This window comes from Protopterus annectens, chromosome 1.part2 (assembly GCF_019279795.1).
Source record: "Protopterus annectens isolate FY-2018-M chromosome 1.part2, PAN1.0, whole genome shotgun sequence".
NCBI classification, from domain to species: Eukaryota; Metazoa; Chordata; order Ceratodontiformes; family Protopteridae; genus Protopterus; species Protopterus annectens.
In genome coordinates this window covers 168080414-168097048 of record NC_056727.1, presented here as the reverse complement: position 1 = coordinate 168097048, position 16635 = coordinate 168080414, and the positions used below count along the sequence as shown (strand labels likewise).

General features: G+C 42.8%; 1 protein-coding gene across 1 annotated transcript in view; it reads left to right on the top strand.

The window, feature by feature from the left end:
• NENF (neudesin neurotrophic factor) overlaps window positions 1–16635 on the top strand; it is a 1081512-nt gene that overhangs the window by 648052 nt on the left and 416825 nt on the right. The gene's annotated exons all lie outside the window — the stretch shown is intronic.

The following is a 16635-nucleotide window of genomic DNA, read 5'->3' as shown; positions in this document are numbered from 1 at the left end:
ACCTCCTTGCACTGGTCTTACATCAAACTCTGTCCAGTTCTCGTACCTTTTCTATCCTTGTGAAACACCAGTTATTTCCTCATTTGCCAGTCTAGATAATAAAGATACCATCATTTGTTTAGACCAACCTCTTTCAACCAATCTATTAGTAGTCTATTTCTATCCTTATGACATCACAAAACTCAGTTGCATTGTATTTTATACACAAAAACTCTCCATAAGGTAAAGATCTAACCAAATCAGAGGGATGTCCACTAGCTGCATGTAAGACATGTTTACTGATGTCTCTTTCCTAAGCAAACAACATTTTTTATAAATCCTCCTTTACAAGCTGATAATGTGATGTTCAAAAAATTAACTGTGGAATCCAAAACTTCATAAACAAACTTTATGCCCCAAACATTTTCGTTTATTTTTTTTTCATAAATGAAAATACATAAATTTTTTCTCTAATATAATAAAAATAGTGCATTATCTATGCAAGTAATAGACATTATTACTGAATTCTGAAAAAAAAAAACTTTCTTCAGACATAAATTGTTTTTTAAACTCTACCATAAATAAATTTGTATAAGCTAGAGCATAAGCAGCCCCGTCGCATTTCTTCTCTTCTGCCTAAACCACTTATTTCCAAAAACAAAAACATTATGCATTAAACAAAAACATAAAAAGGGAAATAACAAATGAAGCATAAGGACTCCCTCAAACAGCATATAGGTGTTTGCTAGAAGTGTACAAAACTTTAATATCAACCAACATCCAAAACATACCATTCGCCCACTTCAAAATTTGAATCCTATCCTCTATGTCTCCTGTGTTTTTAACTAAAATTCAGAAGACTCAACAAAAGGCTTGGTAATACTATCCAAAAAATACCCACATTCTGTTGAAACCCATCTATACCAGAAATAATTAGCATTCCAGGTGGGTTAAAAACTTATGCATCTTTGAAATACAATAAAAATTGAATGCTTAAGTTTTGGAATAAACAAAAACTCAACAAACATTTTTATCCAAAACCCAAAACAGTTGCGTGCCTCTAAGCAATAACCCATATAACTCTTCATCATAGTTGCATGTCTAAATAATAACCCATATAACTCTTCATCATAGTTGCATGTATAAATAATAACCCATATAACTTTTCATCACAGTTGCATGTCTATAAATAATAACCGATATAACTCTTCATCACAGTTGCATGTCTATAAATAATAACCCATATAACTCTTCATCACAGTTGCATGTCTATAAATAATAACCCATATAACTCTTCATCACAGTTGCATGTCTATAAACAATAACCCATATAACTCTTCATTATACTTATTTAAACAGTTTTGAGTCAACATGTTACACTCTAAATTGGCCATAGGTGTAAGTGCGTGTGTGAGTGTGTGGTGTGGAAGAACTACTGTGGCAGGGCTAGCCACCCGGCAGCCTTGGCTATAAATGATAGCCACTGTTGAAGTAGACCCTGATCCCATTTGCAAAAATGGGGAAAAGGGGGTTGTGGATGGCTGGACGTTCATAATCATTTCCATTATTTAGCAACACATTACACAAAATTTAATACTGTATCCTAACAGATATAACAACATTCCAAACTTTATCTGCTTTTGTGACCACATATTTATGCTTAACACTTTTCAAAAATATTAAACATGGCCATTGTTCTTTTGGAAGATTGTAAACGTGTAAAAGACATATGTTTTTTGAATTCAAAAAATAATTCTTCTTTACATATTTTTTCAAACATGTTAATAACTAAATTATCTTTTGGAGGTAAAAATAACTGTGTTTTTAATCAGGCATACTAATTCTACAATAACCCACCCCCATGTTTTCTGCATCGAATAAATCATCATCAAAAGAATACACACAATTTGGATATGTCCAAGTCAGAAAAGTGTCCACAACTCTCAAAACTTTCATCCATTTGCTATTTATTTCCAAACCCTTCAGGGCTTAATCATTTAGAAAAATGGTCTCAGAAGATTTTTTTCTGCATAATCTAATTAAATCAATTAGAATGTTTTCCCATCTTGGTAAACAAGTTGGGACAAATAACAAACCTTTGTTCAACACTTCACAAACATTCAAATAAAAAAAGGCACTTGAAATATTCAGTACCTGTAAATTATCAGTACGTCTTTATAAAGTACATTTGCAGGAGTTGGAACAGCACTCCTCTTGTTCCTACATATCCGCTACAGTGTGCACATGCTCAAATGAGACTGAACAACTACTAGCCGGTTTCAATGTTTTCTCAAGGTGAGAAAAAAAAAAAAAAACACTGGAATGTGTTATTGTGTTAGATGGTCACTTACATAGAAATCCAACTTTTTCTAACTCTAGAACCTTAAACATAGGCGAGATATTGCAACAACAAATCCACAGGTTGTGTGACCAATAAGGCTTGGAGTCCCAAAATAAAACAGATAATACAGATTTACTCAAACAAATATTAAAAGGTTGGTTAAGCACTTTCGTCAAACTGACTTCATCAGAACCATGAATTAAAAAGACCAAACACTTAAATATCTAAAATGCAAAAGTCACATGGTAACATAAAAATTTATTTTTAAAGGGGTATTACCCCATTTTATATACACATAGCTTTTCTCTTAAGAACAGGCATAACAGAGGTACAGTCATTTATCCCTGGCTCAGATGTTGCATTTAATCTCAATTGCCATTTGACCTCACTCTCCTCAATTTTGTTTTCCCAGTAACCTCCCCTCACATCTTTCATAATTCTTTCTACAATACTAAATTTAAAATTATTTCCTTGACAAGGTCCGTTACTATGTTTAAACAGTGCATTATTATTGTCACAATTCTCAACTGCATGAAGATGCTCATAAATGCGTTTCTGTAAACTTCTAGTTGTTTTCCCCACATAAAAAAAGTTAGAGGTTTTACACACAGCTATATAAACAATACCACGTGTGCCACAATTCCCTTAACTCAGGAAAACTCTCTTTGGGGGGTCTCCAACAACCATACTACTGCCCTAATTGATGTATTTACAGTAGTTACACATACCACACGTTTTAGTTTCCCCAACCTGTGACGCATACTTTTTAATCAGATGTTCTAATAAGTTTTTAAAATTATTACCTGTCTTAAAGACAAATCTTATTTTTTTCCCCTAGTTGTTCAATAATTTCTGTATTACCTCTAAAGATGGTTCAATTTTTTTGTTAAAATTTCTTTCAAAACATCACTTTTACCATCAAATTTGATAAACATAGAATGGGGAAAATTTTCATGAGTGTGAAGCGTGTGTTCAGCTATCCCTTCGCTAGAACTCAATAGGGGAATATATTTCAAACCCCATTCATGCAAGATGTTTTCTCCCATTTCTAAAATAAATTTCTTCGGGTATGTGATTTAACAGTCAGGTAAAAAGTCAGGATTCCTGGAATCTGCTCTGAGCCAATGTGTGGCCCCTCCTGGTGATCTACAGGATCCTCCAGCTCCTGGCCTGCAAACTTGCCAGGAACAAAACTGAGGGGCTGCCCATTCCCAATGTTTTCTTCATGCTGCTGCCACTGTGAACCACACCACAGCCATGTCTATTGTTGGCTCCTCTACAACCCAGAAAAAGACACACCGTGGAAGGTGTAACTTAACACCAACAGCAGTGAGTACATTGTCCTGCCATAACAATTCCTTCCTCCACAGTGTAAGTTACACAGGCCATAATACTGTCCAGACTAAAAGAAGTAGTAGCCTGCTCCAAATAGCCATCTGGCAACTCTGTCACATGCTGAGTTCAACAGTCATGCCCCTCTACAATAGGACAGCCAAGAGCCATCAGAGACTTAGTGGCAGAACCTACTTCCCAAACCTGTTCCTAGCCCTAGACTCCTTATTATGAGGGATGAACAGAATGGCTGGGGAGGTTTTACCCCCAAAGGAGGATAACTGCAAACATAGCGTCATCTGGTACAGGAGTCTTTGCCAACCAGATAAAACCACTTTTGTTAGCAGAATTAAGAGACTCTTTCTCTCTCTTATGCCCTACCTGCAGGAGGAATAAAGGGATAATTGCAAAGCCTGTATGTCTAAGTACACTTTTTGCAACTTAATTTGCACTGTGCTGTATTTATACATTTGCTTATTATTTATAGTGGTGCTGTATTGTTTCTGTCCCTTGTTGTCTCCACTGTGTTTTTTCTCAGGGTAGCTCAAAAGCTAGTATCAAGTAGGGGGTTGTTGAGCCAGCCCACATCCTAGCTGTTAGTCATTGCCTGAGGTGTATTTTCATTGCTGTAATTCCAACACAGACTGCATTTCTGTGGACTGGTGGAAAGCTGACAGATTTGCTGTGAGCAGAGTTGGAATCTATTCTAAACTGATAAGTACACTTTTTGCAACTTAATTTGCACTGTGCTGTATTTATACATTTGCTTATTATTTATAGTGGCGCTGTATTGTTTCTGTCTCTTGTTGTCACCACTGTGTTTGCCACCCACCCTCCCTGTTCTTGTTTTGGTGGTAATCTTGGTGGCTTTGAAACTGCCCGCCCCTCTTGTAAATTTCTATTTGGATACTCCTTCTGGGCTCATCTCATTTGCTCACTCAACTGAGTGCAGTGAGATCATATTCTGATTTCAGGCACTCCTACTGTGTACAAAGAGAGCATCTGGGAAGGACAACCCCTGTAGCCTCTTAATCCTGCTTTGTTCCCTCCCTCAAAAAAAAAAAACAAAAAACATATATATATATATATATATATATATATATACACACACACACACACACACACACACACACACACACACACACACACACACTTTATTCAGTTCTTACTGTAACTGTCTTAGCTGCTGTTCTGCGTGCAACTGTCTTAGCTGCTGTTCTGCGTGCTATCTGTTCAGTCGCTCTTACTCTGCACTTATTACTGCTTGTTAGTAGCCTTCTAATTTAATGTCTTCTGCACTTGTTTTTTAATTATTTGTTAATTTAATTGCATTTAATTAAACAGTATTTGCCATAATATTGCTACACATTTGTGCTAGCCTGCACTGCATTTGAATTGTATATACTGCTGTTTTAGCTGCTTTTCTGCAAAAAAAAAAAAATAATCTAAGCTTGTTTCCTGCCTTTCCTGTAACTAGTCTAGTCCAACAGGACAGTTTGTAAGCTCCTGAGCCCCCCAAACATTTCTGTGTTGGAGGGAATCCTTCTAGCTTATCAGTGGGGGTGGTAAGTACTAGGTAGCCTGTGTACCACAGGAGGAGAGGTTTCTGGCCCAGAAATTATAGTTTTTTGGCCATTTGGGAAGCTTTTCCATCTTTTTCAACCTTCTGATTTAAAAGCTTGTGTTTGCACTTGTTTCCTGCCTTTCCTGTTACTAGTCTAGTCCAGGTACAAATTTGCTGTATCCAGGACTCTTTGTAAGCTTCTGAGCCCCCGAATCCTTTCTGTGTTGGAGGGAAGCCTTCCAGCTTATCAGTGGGAGTGGTAAGCATTAGGTAGCCTATCTACCACAAGAGGAGTGGTCCCTGTCCCAGAAATTGTAGCTACTGGCCGTTTTGGGCAGTTTTCTTCCATCTCTTTCAAGTTTCTGGTTTGAAAGCCGCACTTGCGCTTGTTTCTCGCCTTTCCTGTAATCGCCTAGTCCAGATACAGAGTTGCTGTATCTAGGATTGTTGGTAAGCTTCTGAGCCCCCAAGCCTTTCTGTGTTGGAGGAAAGCCTTCTAGCTTATCAGTGGGAGTGGTAAGCACTAGGTAGCCTATCTACAAGAGGAGTGGCTCCTGGCCCAGAACTTGTACCTTATTGACCGTTTGAGCAATTTTTTTTCCATCTCTTTCAACTTTCTTGTTTAAAAGACGCATTTACGCTTGTTTCCTGCCTTCCCTGTAACTAGTCTAGTCCAGATACAGACTTGCTGTATCCGGGACTGTTGGTAAGCGTCTGAGCCCACCAAGCCTTTCTGTGTCGGAGGGAAGCCTTCTAGCTTATCAGTGGGAGTGGTAAGCATTAGGTAGCCTATCTACCACAAGAGGAGTGGTTCTGGCCCAGAAAATGTAGTTTATTCGCCGTTTGGGCAGTTTTTCCATCTCTCTCAACTTTCTGGTTTGAAAGCCTGTGTTTGCGCTTGCTCCCCACCTTTTCCGTAACTAGTCTAGTCCAGGTACAGATTTGCTGTATCCAGGACTGTTTGTAAGCTTCGAGCCCCCCCAAGCCTTTTAGTTGGAGTGGAGCCTTCTAGCTTATCATAGGTTCATAGGTAGGTACCAGGCTATCGGCCCTGGGGCCTATACAAGCCCAGCCAAAAAGGTACCCTGGCCTTTGCCACCCAAAAAAATTATTTTCCTGTGCCACTGTTGAGCAGAGCCACAGAGGTGATCCCTGGGGTGAATTTCCTATTTCCCATCCAATCATCAAGATTTTTCTTGAAGAGTGCTAATGAGGAGCTTTGTTTGATATAGATAGGTAGTTTATTCCAGAGTATGGGAAGTCTCTGGGACAGGAATCTATCCCTCCGGCATGTTCTGTTTATTGTGGTGACAAGGTTTAGGTACCTAGAGCATGTAGCTCAGAGGGATTGGGATTTCTTTAGGTGGAGCATGTCCAACAGCTCTGGGTTTGACATAGCTTTGTATGTTAGGCAGAGATCACCTCTGAGTAGGCAATATGCGACAGAGTAAAGCTGGAGTTTTTTGAGATGGTCAGCATAGGGCATCTGTTTGAGGCCAGTAATCCTCTTTGTGAGGTATTTCTGCGGCCTTTCCAATTGTTGGAGATGTCTTGTGAGGTACATACCAAAAGGGGCATTGTACTCTATAATGGGTCTAATGAGTGATGAGTAGAGTGGAACAATGACCTCTTTTTTTCTGGATGAGAAACCTTTTGTGATGAGGTGTGCCACGTAGAAGGATTTCCTGACTACTGTGGCGATGTGATTATCAAAGGAGAGACTACTGTCCACCTGTGTCCCAAGGTCTCTTATCACACTTTCGGTGTTAAATATACTACTGCCTATGTTGTAGTTCATGGGTACAGAGTTTTTACCAAAGGGGATGACAATGCACTTTTTGGCACTGAGCTTGAGGCCATGGCTTGGACACCAGGCATCTGTCTCAGTGAGGCCCTTTTGTAGGATGTCCACATCGTTAGGAGTTTTGATTATGGCTCCTAGTTTGCAGTCATCTGCGAACTTCGTTAGCCAAAGACCTTCTGTGTTAGCCTGTACTTCAGAGAAGTAGATACCAAACAGGAGAGGACCCAGGACTGAACCCTGTGGTACTCCACTTGTCACTGGTCTGAAGTCGGATTTGGAGTCTGCTACTTTCACAGTGTGGGTTCTGTCAGTGAGCCAGTTGGCAGCCCATCTTGTGACATAGGGATTTATACCTAGTTTAGTGAGTTTATCTATAATTCCAGAGTGGGGGATGGTGTCAAAAGCCTTGGCAAGATCTAGATAGGCCATATGAACCACCTTACCCTTGTCTACGGCTTTGCTGACTGCTTCAAAGAAGTCTATCAGGTTTAGGAGACATGATCTGCCTTTTAGAAACCCAAACTGGGTGGGATCCAGAGTTTGGAGATTACCAATGTCTTTGTTTATAAGTTCCATGATGATACGTTCCATGGCCTTGCAGACCAGGCTCGTCAGGCTAATGGGGTGGTAGTTCCTGGGGTCCGTGGTGGCTCCCCCCTTGTGGAGTGGGATAACCGTTGCTGTGCGCCATTCAGCAGGCACAAAGCCTGAGGTGAGGCTATGACTGAACATGGTACTTAGGTGGGGTGCCAGTTCGTTCTGTAGTTCGTGTAGAACGCAGCCTGGGATGTTGTCTGGTCCCATGGATGCTGTGTTCTTGGCTTTGGAGTGTGGTTTTTACCTGTGCAGCCATGATTACAGGAACTTTGCATTCTTCCAGTATAGAGATGGGCTCTTTAGGGGGTGAGAGGTGGGTAAAGTTAGCACTGAACCTATCTGCCAGGATGTTGGCAATATCAGTTGGGTCTGTATATTTAGTGCCATTGTGCTGTAACTCAGAGCAGATCTGAGTGTTGCCATTCAGATTCTTGACATAGCTATAGAATGCTTTGTGGTTGTCTTTAGAATCAGTGGTGATTTTGTTTTCGTAAAGAGGATTTTATCAGGGATCGCAGCTTCTTACTGAGGCTGACCAGGGAGCTCCTCCACTCGTGGGATTTTACTCTCTTTTGCAAGAGTTTCTTCCTTCTGTTGTACAGTTTGTTTATGGCAGGGGACCACCAGATTGGCTTCCTTTTTTTGGAGGATAGCGTCTTGGTTCTTTTTGGGATAGCACAATCCATGCACTCGTGTAAATGCTTATAAAGTGCAATTGTGTAGGATTCAGTAGTTGTAACTGTATTTTCCATCTGCATGGGTGTCATGAAGTTCACCACTTCTGTCTTAAGAAGCAAGAAGTTGGCTTTGGAGACATTTTTTATTATGGTTTCCTTAATGGGGAGTGGAGGCAGGATGTGGATATCTAGGTTAATTAGCTTATGGTCGGATCGGACCAATGAGGCATTGACTTCAGGTGTGGAACACCGGTCACTCATATTGGTAATGACTAGATCTAGGATATTGTTGCCCCTGGTAGGGATGTGGATAAGTTGATCCAGGGCATTGGAGTTTATGAATTCCAGAAAGCGTTGAGCGAAGGAGTTGGTACATGAGTAGTTTTCCCAGTTAATGGTGGTGTAGTTGAAATCGCCCATTATTAGGGTGTTTGGTTGAACCCTAATATTTTCCAGTACATCAAGTAAAGAGGAGTGGGAATCCTGGGACATGGTGGGTGATCTGTAGCAAGCTACAATTTGGATTGCAGTTTTGCCCAGAGTTAGTTGCACTTGGATAAACTCGGCTGCATTATGCTGAGCAACTAGCCTGGAGGTGTGGACATCCTTAATGAATATGGATACACCTCCGCCTTTGGTGTTCCGGTCCAGGTTACATGGGAGTGGTAAGTACTAGGTAGCCTGTCTACCACAAGAGGAGTGGTTCTCGGCCCAGAAATTGTAGTTTATTGACCATTTGGACAGTTTGTCCATCACTTTCAACTTTCTGGTTTAAAAGACCACATCTGCGCTTGTTTCCCATCGTTCCTGTAACTAACCTACTGGAAAGCACTAGAAAGCCTTAAACTGATACAAGCCTTCTAGCTTAAAAGAGAGTCTTTGGAGTGATTAAGTATCAGTTTTCTGTATTTTCTTGCTGTACTTAACTGTTTTCCGCCTAAACACTGACTTTCCAGCGTTTATTGTGATTTTAAAGCCTGTTTTTTTCACATATTGTACTTATTTGACTGCCTGCACTTTTAAAAAGTTGTTTTTTGTTTAAATAATTTGTTTAACTGTTGTAGGCTACACACTAAAGTAAGATCGCCTTTTCTGATTGCTTGTAGTCGTTTAAAGCTGTTTTAAGTGTACTTTTTATTGTTTTTGCCTTATCTTTTCAAAAAAAAAAAAAACATTCCTTGTTTCCACCCTTCTAAGTTAGTATAGTCCAGTTTTCAGGCTAGTGCTGAATTCAGGGCTGTATTACAAGTTTCTGAGTTGCCCATACCTTACTTGGATATAGGGAAGTTTCTCTGTTCACCTGTTAGAGAGGGGAACTTTGAGCAGCCATCTGTCCCTGGAGGAGTGGTTCCAGCCCAGAAGTTAGTAGTTTAAAAACTGCGTTTGCATGGTTTTGCATGCCGGGCAGCACCGGTTAGCTACGGTTAAATTATTCCCGGCTCCACTAAGTCTCCTCTTCAGTTTTTCCCTTGAAACTAGTCTCTCAACCCAAGCACTCAAAAAGCATCCTACAGTCCAGCACTTGCACAGACCTAATAGCAAGCACTAATATACCCCGACACTTGATTGCACAGCAGGGCAAGGCTCTTTATCCACCCCTCACCAACCAAGCAACTAAGCAGCTCACCCTACTATTCAGGCATGACCAAAGGGCAACTTCAGGTGTACTCACCAGTCCAGCTGGTGAACCTGGGTATCCTGAGGCAATGTTACAACTGCCTCATGTACACAGACAATCCTCTCCTCACTACCACAAAACACTAACATATGCGAGAGATGCAATTATACAGCCAAACTGGAGGCTAAGGTCTCTCCACCCAAGACTGGAACAGACAGTCATAAGGAGAAGGTTAACACTTGCACCACACCTCCAGCCTCACACAGACCTACTAAACCAGCACTGGCAAAAAATACACATAAATACACTAAATCATACTCGGAAGCTCTAAATAAAAACCTGCAAATGCATACGAGAGCTCCAAAGCAGACACCCAAAAAGCCTGCACCTCCCGTCACAAACCAGACAACACATAAAACACAAAATCAATATGCCGCACAATCACAGCCCTTAAGGCGAAATAACATACCTAACACACTAGTAATAGGTGACTCTATAGTGATGACATCCCACTCACTAGGCTGGACAAGGAGAAGGTTACTGTTAGCTGCCTGTCGGGAGCCAGAATCCACCACATAACACAAGCACTCAAGTCACTCCAGAACAAATACAAATATGACTCTGTCATTAGGTTCATAGGTATGTACTAGGCTATCTGCCCAAGGGCATTTATAAGCCTAGCCAGAATGTGTTGGCTTTCGCCACCCCCTTAGATTAGTTTCCTGTGCCTCTGTCCAGCAGAGCCATTAGTTCCCTGCACCACTGTCCAGCAGAGCCACTGCAGTGATCCCCGGGGTAAATTTTCTGTTTCCCATCCACCCGTCAAGGTTTCTCTTGAAGAGTGTTAGTGAGGGGCTCTGCCTGATGTATATTGGAATCCTGTTCCAAAGCATGGGGAGTCTCTGGGATAGGAATCTATCCCCTCAGCATGCCCTATTTATCGTTGTGGTGAGGTTTGTATCTCTAGAGGGTGTGGCTCTCCGGGATTTGTTTTTTTTTTTTAGGTAGAGCATGTCCATCAATTCTGGGTTGGACATGGCCTTGTACATCAGGCAGAGATCACCTCTGAGTATGCGGTATGCAACCGAGTACAGCTGAAGTTTCTTGAGTCGGGCTGCATAGGGCATCTGTGTGAGGCCAACAATCTTCTTGGTGAGGTACTTTTGTGGTCTTTCCAGCTGTTGCAGGTGTCTTGTAAGGTACATCCCAAATGGGGCATTGTATTCTATGGTGGGTCTAATGAGTGATGAGTAGAGAGGCACAATAACCTCTTTTGTTCTAGATGCGAACCCTTTTGTGATTAGGTGGGCCACATAGAAGGATTTTCTAACCACCTTGGCAATATGATTATTAAAGGAGAGATTACTATCTACTTGGGTCCCCAGATCCCTTATTACATTTTCTGTATTTACCTATATGGTAGTTTGCGGGTACTTTGTTTTTCCAAAGGGGATGACTATGCACTTTTTGGCATTTAGCTTGAGGCCATGATTTTGACACCAGGTATCCGTCTCAGTGAGACCCATCTGGAGGGTGTCTGTATCAGCTGGAGAATCAATTATGTCCCCTAGTTTGCAGTCATCTGGTCTGAAAACTTGGTCAGCCATAGTCCTCCTATGCTTGCCTGTACCTCTGAGAAGTACATATCGAACAGGAGGGGTCCTAGGACTGAGCTCTGGGGGACACCACTTGTAACCGGTTTAGAGTCGGACGTAGAGCCTGCAACTCTCACCATGTGGGTTCTATCCATGAGCCAGTTGGCAACCCATCTCATGACGTAGGGGTTTATGTTCAAGTTGGTGAGCTTGTCTATAATACTAGAATGGGGAATGGTGTCGAAAGCCTTTGCGAGGTCTAGGTAGGCTGTGTGGACCTCCTTTCCCTCATCTAATGCCTTGGTAACCATCTCAAAGAAGTCCACCAGGTTTAGGAGGCATGATCTGCCCTTAACAAAGCCAAACTGGGTAGGGTCCAAGGTTTGGAGGATCCCAATGTCTCTGTTAATGAGTTCCATGATGATGCATTCCATAGCCTTGCAGACCAGGCTAGTCAAGCTTATAGGGCGATAGTTCCCGGGGTCTGTTGTGGCTCCACCTTTGTGGAGTGGGATAACTGTTGCTGTGCGCCACTCTGTGGGTATGTAGCTTGTAGAAAGGCTGAGTTTGAACAGTGTGTTTAGGTGAGGGGTTAGTTCATTTTGGAGCTCTTGTAAAACACAGCCTGGGACACCGTCCGGTCCCATTGAAGCTGTGTTTTTGGCTTTGGATAGGGCTGTTTTAACCTGTGTGTTGGTGATTGACGGGGCCCTACATTCTTCTGGTATGGTTACGGGCCCTATAGTGGGTGAGGGGGGGTGACGTTTGCTCTAAACCTGTCTGCCAGAATGTTGGCAATATCAGTCGGTTCAGTGTATTTTGTGCCATTCTGCACTAACAGAGCAGATCTGAGAGTTTCCACTTAGGTTCTTGGCATAGCTAAAGAACTCTTTGTGGTTATCTTTGGAGTCATTGGCAATTTTTCTTTCAAAACTAGCCTTGGATGATTTAATGAGGGATCATAGTTTCTTGCTGATACTGATCAGGGATGTTTTTCCTTCTTGGGATTTTACTCTTTTCTGTGCTAGTTTCCTCCTTCTGTTGTATAGCTTGTTTATGGCAGGGGTCCACCAGACTGGTTTCCTTTTCTTGAAGGAGTGAGTCTTGGTTTTAATTGGGATAGCACGATCCATGCATTCCTGCAGATGCTCATAGAGTACCTTTGTAAAGGTTTCAGCAGCTTGGACAGCATTGTCCTTTAGCATGGGGGCTGTGAACCTTTCCACCTCGGTCTTAAGTAACGTGAAATTTGCTTCTGAAAAGTTTTTCATGGTGGTTTCCTTTATTGGGGGTGGGGACGGAATGTGGATATCCACAGTGATTAGTCTATGGTCTGATCTAACCAGTGAGGGGTTGACCTCCGGTGTAGAACACCAGTCGCCCATGTTGGTGATGACCAGGTCCAATATGTTGTCCCTCTGGTGGGGGTATTGACCAGTTGATCCAGGATGTTCGAGTTTATAAATTCTAGTAAGCGTTGGGCAAGGGAGTTAGTACTTGAGTAGTTCTCCCAGTTTATGTTTGGGTAATTGAAATCACCCAGTATTAGGGTGTTTGGTAGGACCTTCATATTTCCCAGTGTCTCCAGAAATGCGGAATGGGGGTCCTGAGCCATGGTGGGTGATCTGTAGCAAGCTACAATTTGGATTACAGTTTTGCCCGTTGTTAGTTGCACATGGATGATCTCTGATGCATTGTGCTGTGCCAATAACCTGGAGGTCTGGGTATAGGTTCATAGGTTCATAGATAGATACTAGGCTATCTGCCCTAGGGCATTTATAAGCCTAGCCAGTGTGTATTTGGCTTCCGCCTCCCTATTAGATTAGCCTACTGTGCCTCTTTAAAGTAGGTCACAGAAGGTACCCTTTTAAGGTTAGTTTACTGTGCCTCTGTCTAGCAGGGACACAGAAGAGATCCCAGGGGTGAATTTGCGATCTCCCATCCACGCGTCCAGATTTCGCTTGAAGAGGGTCAGCGAGGGGCTATGTCTAATATGAATTGGGATTCTATTCCAGAGTGAGGGAAGCCTCTGGGAAATGAATCTGTCCCTCCAGCATGTCCTATTTATTTTTGTGCTGAGGTTTAGGTCCCTGGATCGTGTAGCTCTAAGGGACTTGGATTTTTTGAGGTGGAGCATGTCCATTAATTCTGGGTTTGACATGGCTTTGTACGTTAGGCATAGATCGCCTCTGAGTAGGCGGTAAGCAACTGAGTAGAGCTGGAGTTTCTTTAGTCGAGCTGCATAGGACATCTGTTTGTAGCCCATGATCCTCTTGGTGAGGTACTTTTGGGGTCTTTCCAGTTGCTGCAGGTGACGGGTAAGGTACATCCCAAAAGGGGCATTGTACTCAGTTATGGGCCTGATGAGTGACGAGTAGAGGGGCACAATGACCTCTCTTGATCTAGATGCAAACCCTTTCGTGATAAGGTGGGCTATATAGAAGGTCTTTCTAACCACTTTGGCAACGTGATTATCAAAGGAGAGATTACTATCTACGTTGGTCCCCAAATCTCTAATTACTTCTTCCGTATTTAATGGATTACCACCTATGTGGTAATTTGTGGGCACCTTGTTTTTCCCAAAGGGGATGACTATGCACTTTTTAGCATTTAGCTTGAGGCTGTGGCTCTGGCACCAAGCATCCATCTCTGTTTGCAGTCATCTGCGAACTTTGTCAGCCATAATCCCCCCGTGTTAGCCTGAACCTCAGAGAAGTATATACCGAACAAGAGAGGTCCCAGAACTGAGCCCTGTGGGACGCCACTTGTAACTGGTTTGGATTCGGACATGTCACCTGCGATTCTGACCATGTGGGTTCTATCTCTGAGCCAGTTTGCAACCCATCTTATGATATAGGGGTTGATATTTAAGCTGGTAAGCTTATTTATGATGCCCGAGTGGGGTATTGTGTCGAAGGCTTTTGCGAGGTCTAGGTAGGCTGTGTGGACTACCTTGCCCTCATCTATGGCTTTGGTAACTGTTTCAAAGAAATCAACTAGGTTTAAGAGGCAAGATCTGCCCTTAACAAAGCCGAATTAGGTAGGGTCCAGTGTCTGGAGGCTCCCAATGTCTTTGTTTATGAGTTCCATGATAATACGCTCCATAGCTTTACAGACCAGACTAGTCAGGCTTATGGGGCGATAGTTTCCGGGGTCCGTTATGGCACCACCTTTGTGGAGTGGGACCACAGTAGCTGTACGCCATTCTTTGGGTACATATCCTGTAGTAAGGCTAAGTTTGAACAGTGACTTAATGTGAGGGTTCAGTTCTTCTTGGAGCTCGTGTAAGACACAGCCTGGGACACCGTCGGGTCCCATAGATGTTGTGTTTTTTGCTTTGGAGAGGGCAGCTTTCACCTGTGCATCTGTGATGTCAGGGAGGTTACATTCAGTTGGGATAGGCATTTGCTCCTTTGGGGGAGAAGGAGGGGAGAAGTTTGTGCTGAATCTGTCTGCCAGGATGTTGGCTATGTCTGTAGGTTCGGTATATTTTGTACCGTTATGCAACAATTCAGAGCATGTCTGGGAGTTTCCGCCCATGTTCCTGACATAACTAAAGAAGGCCTTGTGATTATCTTTAGTGTCTAGGGCAATTTTTCTTTCGAAACTGGTCTTTGATGATTTTATGAGAGAACGGAGTTTCTTGCTAATACTGATCAGAGATGCCTTCCCTTTTTGGGATTTTGCTCTGTCATGTAGTAGCTTCCTCCTTCTGTTGTACAGCTTATTTATGGCCGGGGTCCACCAGACCGGTCTCCTGTTTTTGGAGGAGTGAGTCTTGGTTTTATTTGGGATAGCACGATCCATGCATTATTGCAGGTGCTCAGAGAATGCATTTGTAAAGGATTCTGCAGATTGGGCTGTATTATCCTCTGGCCCAGGGGCTTTGAAGGATTCCATCTCAGACTTGAGAAGTGCAAAGTTTGCTTTTGAGAAATTCTTTACAGTGATTTCCTTGGCTGGGGGTGGGGACGGGATATGGATGTCCAGGGAAATTTGTTTATGGTCTGATCTTACCAATGAGGGGTTTACCTCTGGTGTGGAACATAGAGTCCCCATGTTTGTGATGACCAGGTCCAATATGTTGTTCCCTCTTGTGGGAGTGGTGACCAGTTGTTCCATTGCGTTAAGAGTTTATAAATTCAAGGAACCGTTGGGCGAGGGTGTTTGGGCTTGAGTAGTTTTCCCAGTCAATGTTTGGGTAGTTGAAGTCACCCAATAACATAGTGTTTGGAGAGACCTTCATATTCTCCATTGTCTCAGGAATGCCAAGTGGGGTTCCTGTAATAGGGAGGGTGTTCTGTAGCAGGCTACAAACTGAAAGGCAGTTTTGGCCGCTGTTAGTTGCACATGGATGGTTTCCGATGCTTCGTGCAGTGCCACCAACCTGGAGGTGTAGGTATCATTGATGAATATAGATACTCCCCCTCCTTTTGTGCTTCGGTCTGAGTTTTGGGGCCGAAACGCATGGTATGAGTTATAACCTGGCAGTGCTGGAGTGCTCTCAGGAGCCTTGAACCAGGTTTCTGTTACTGCACAGACATCGATTTTCTCCATGCTGAGGAGAGCCTCGAGTGCGTGCATCTTGAGGTTTAGACTTTTGGCATTGAGTAGCATTACCTTTAGTTTTTTTATCCTTGGGTTGTCTAGGGAGGTGGGTTTGTCCTTTGAGCCTTGCCTAAAAAAGGCACTATGGGGGTGACAAGAGCCTTGGCCAGTATACGAAAGCCTAAGGGAGACAGGTGCAAGCCGTCCCTAGCGAAGCAACGTGGCTTGTCAAGCATGTCATCCCAGGCTGACAGACACTGGATCCCCTTTGAATGACACCAATACTTTAGCCAATTGTTGAAACTGATCATTTTGTCTTTATACTGTGGCATCATTCTTGGTGAGGGCAATATGCTACTCAAGGTCAGGGTCATACCAGCCTGGGCTACATGGTCAGAGAGCTCCTCTATGTCTCTTTTCATGTAGTCCAGGGAGGTACGTCTCAGGTCATTCACACCAGCATGGACAATGACGGAGTCATACTTGTACTTGCTTTGGAGTGACCTGAGTGCTTGTGTCATGTGGCAGATCCTGGCACCCGACAGGCAGGTTACAGTGACCTTCTCCTTGTTCAGTCTCA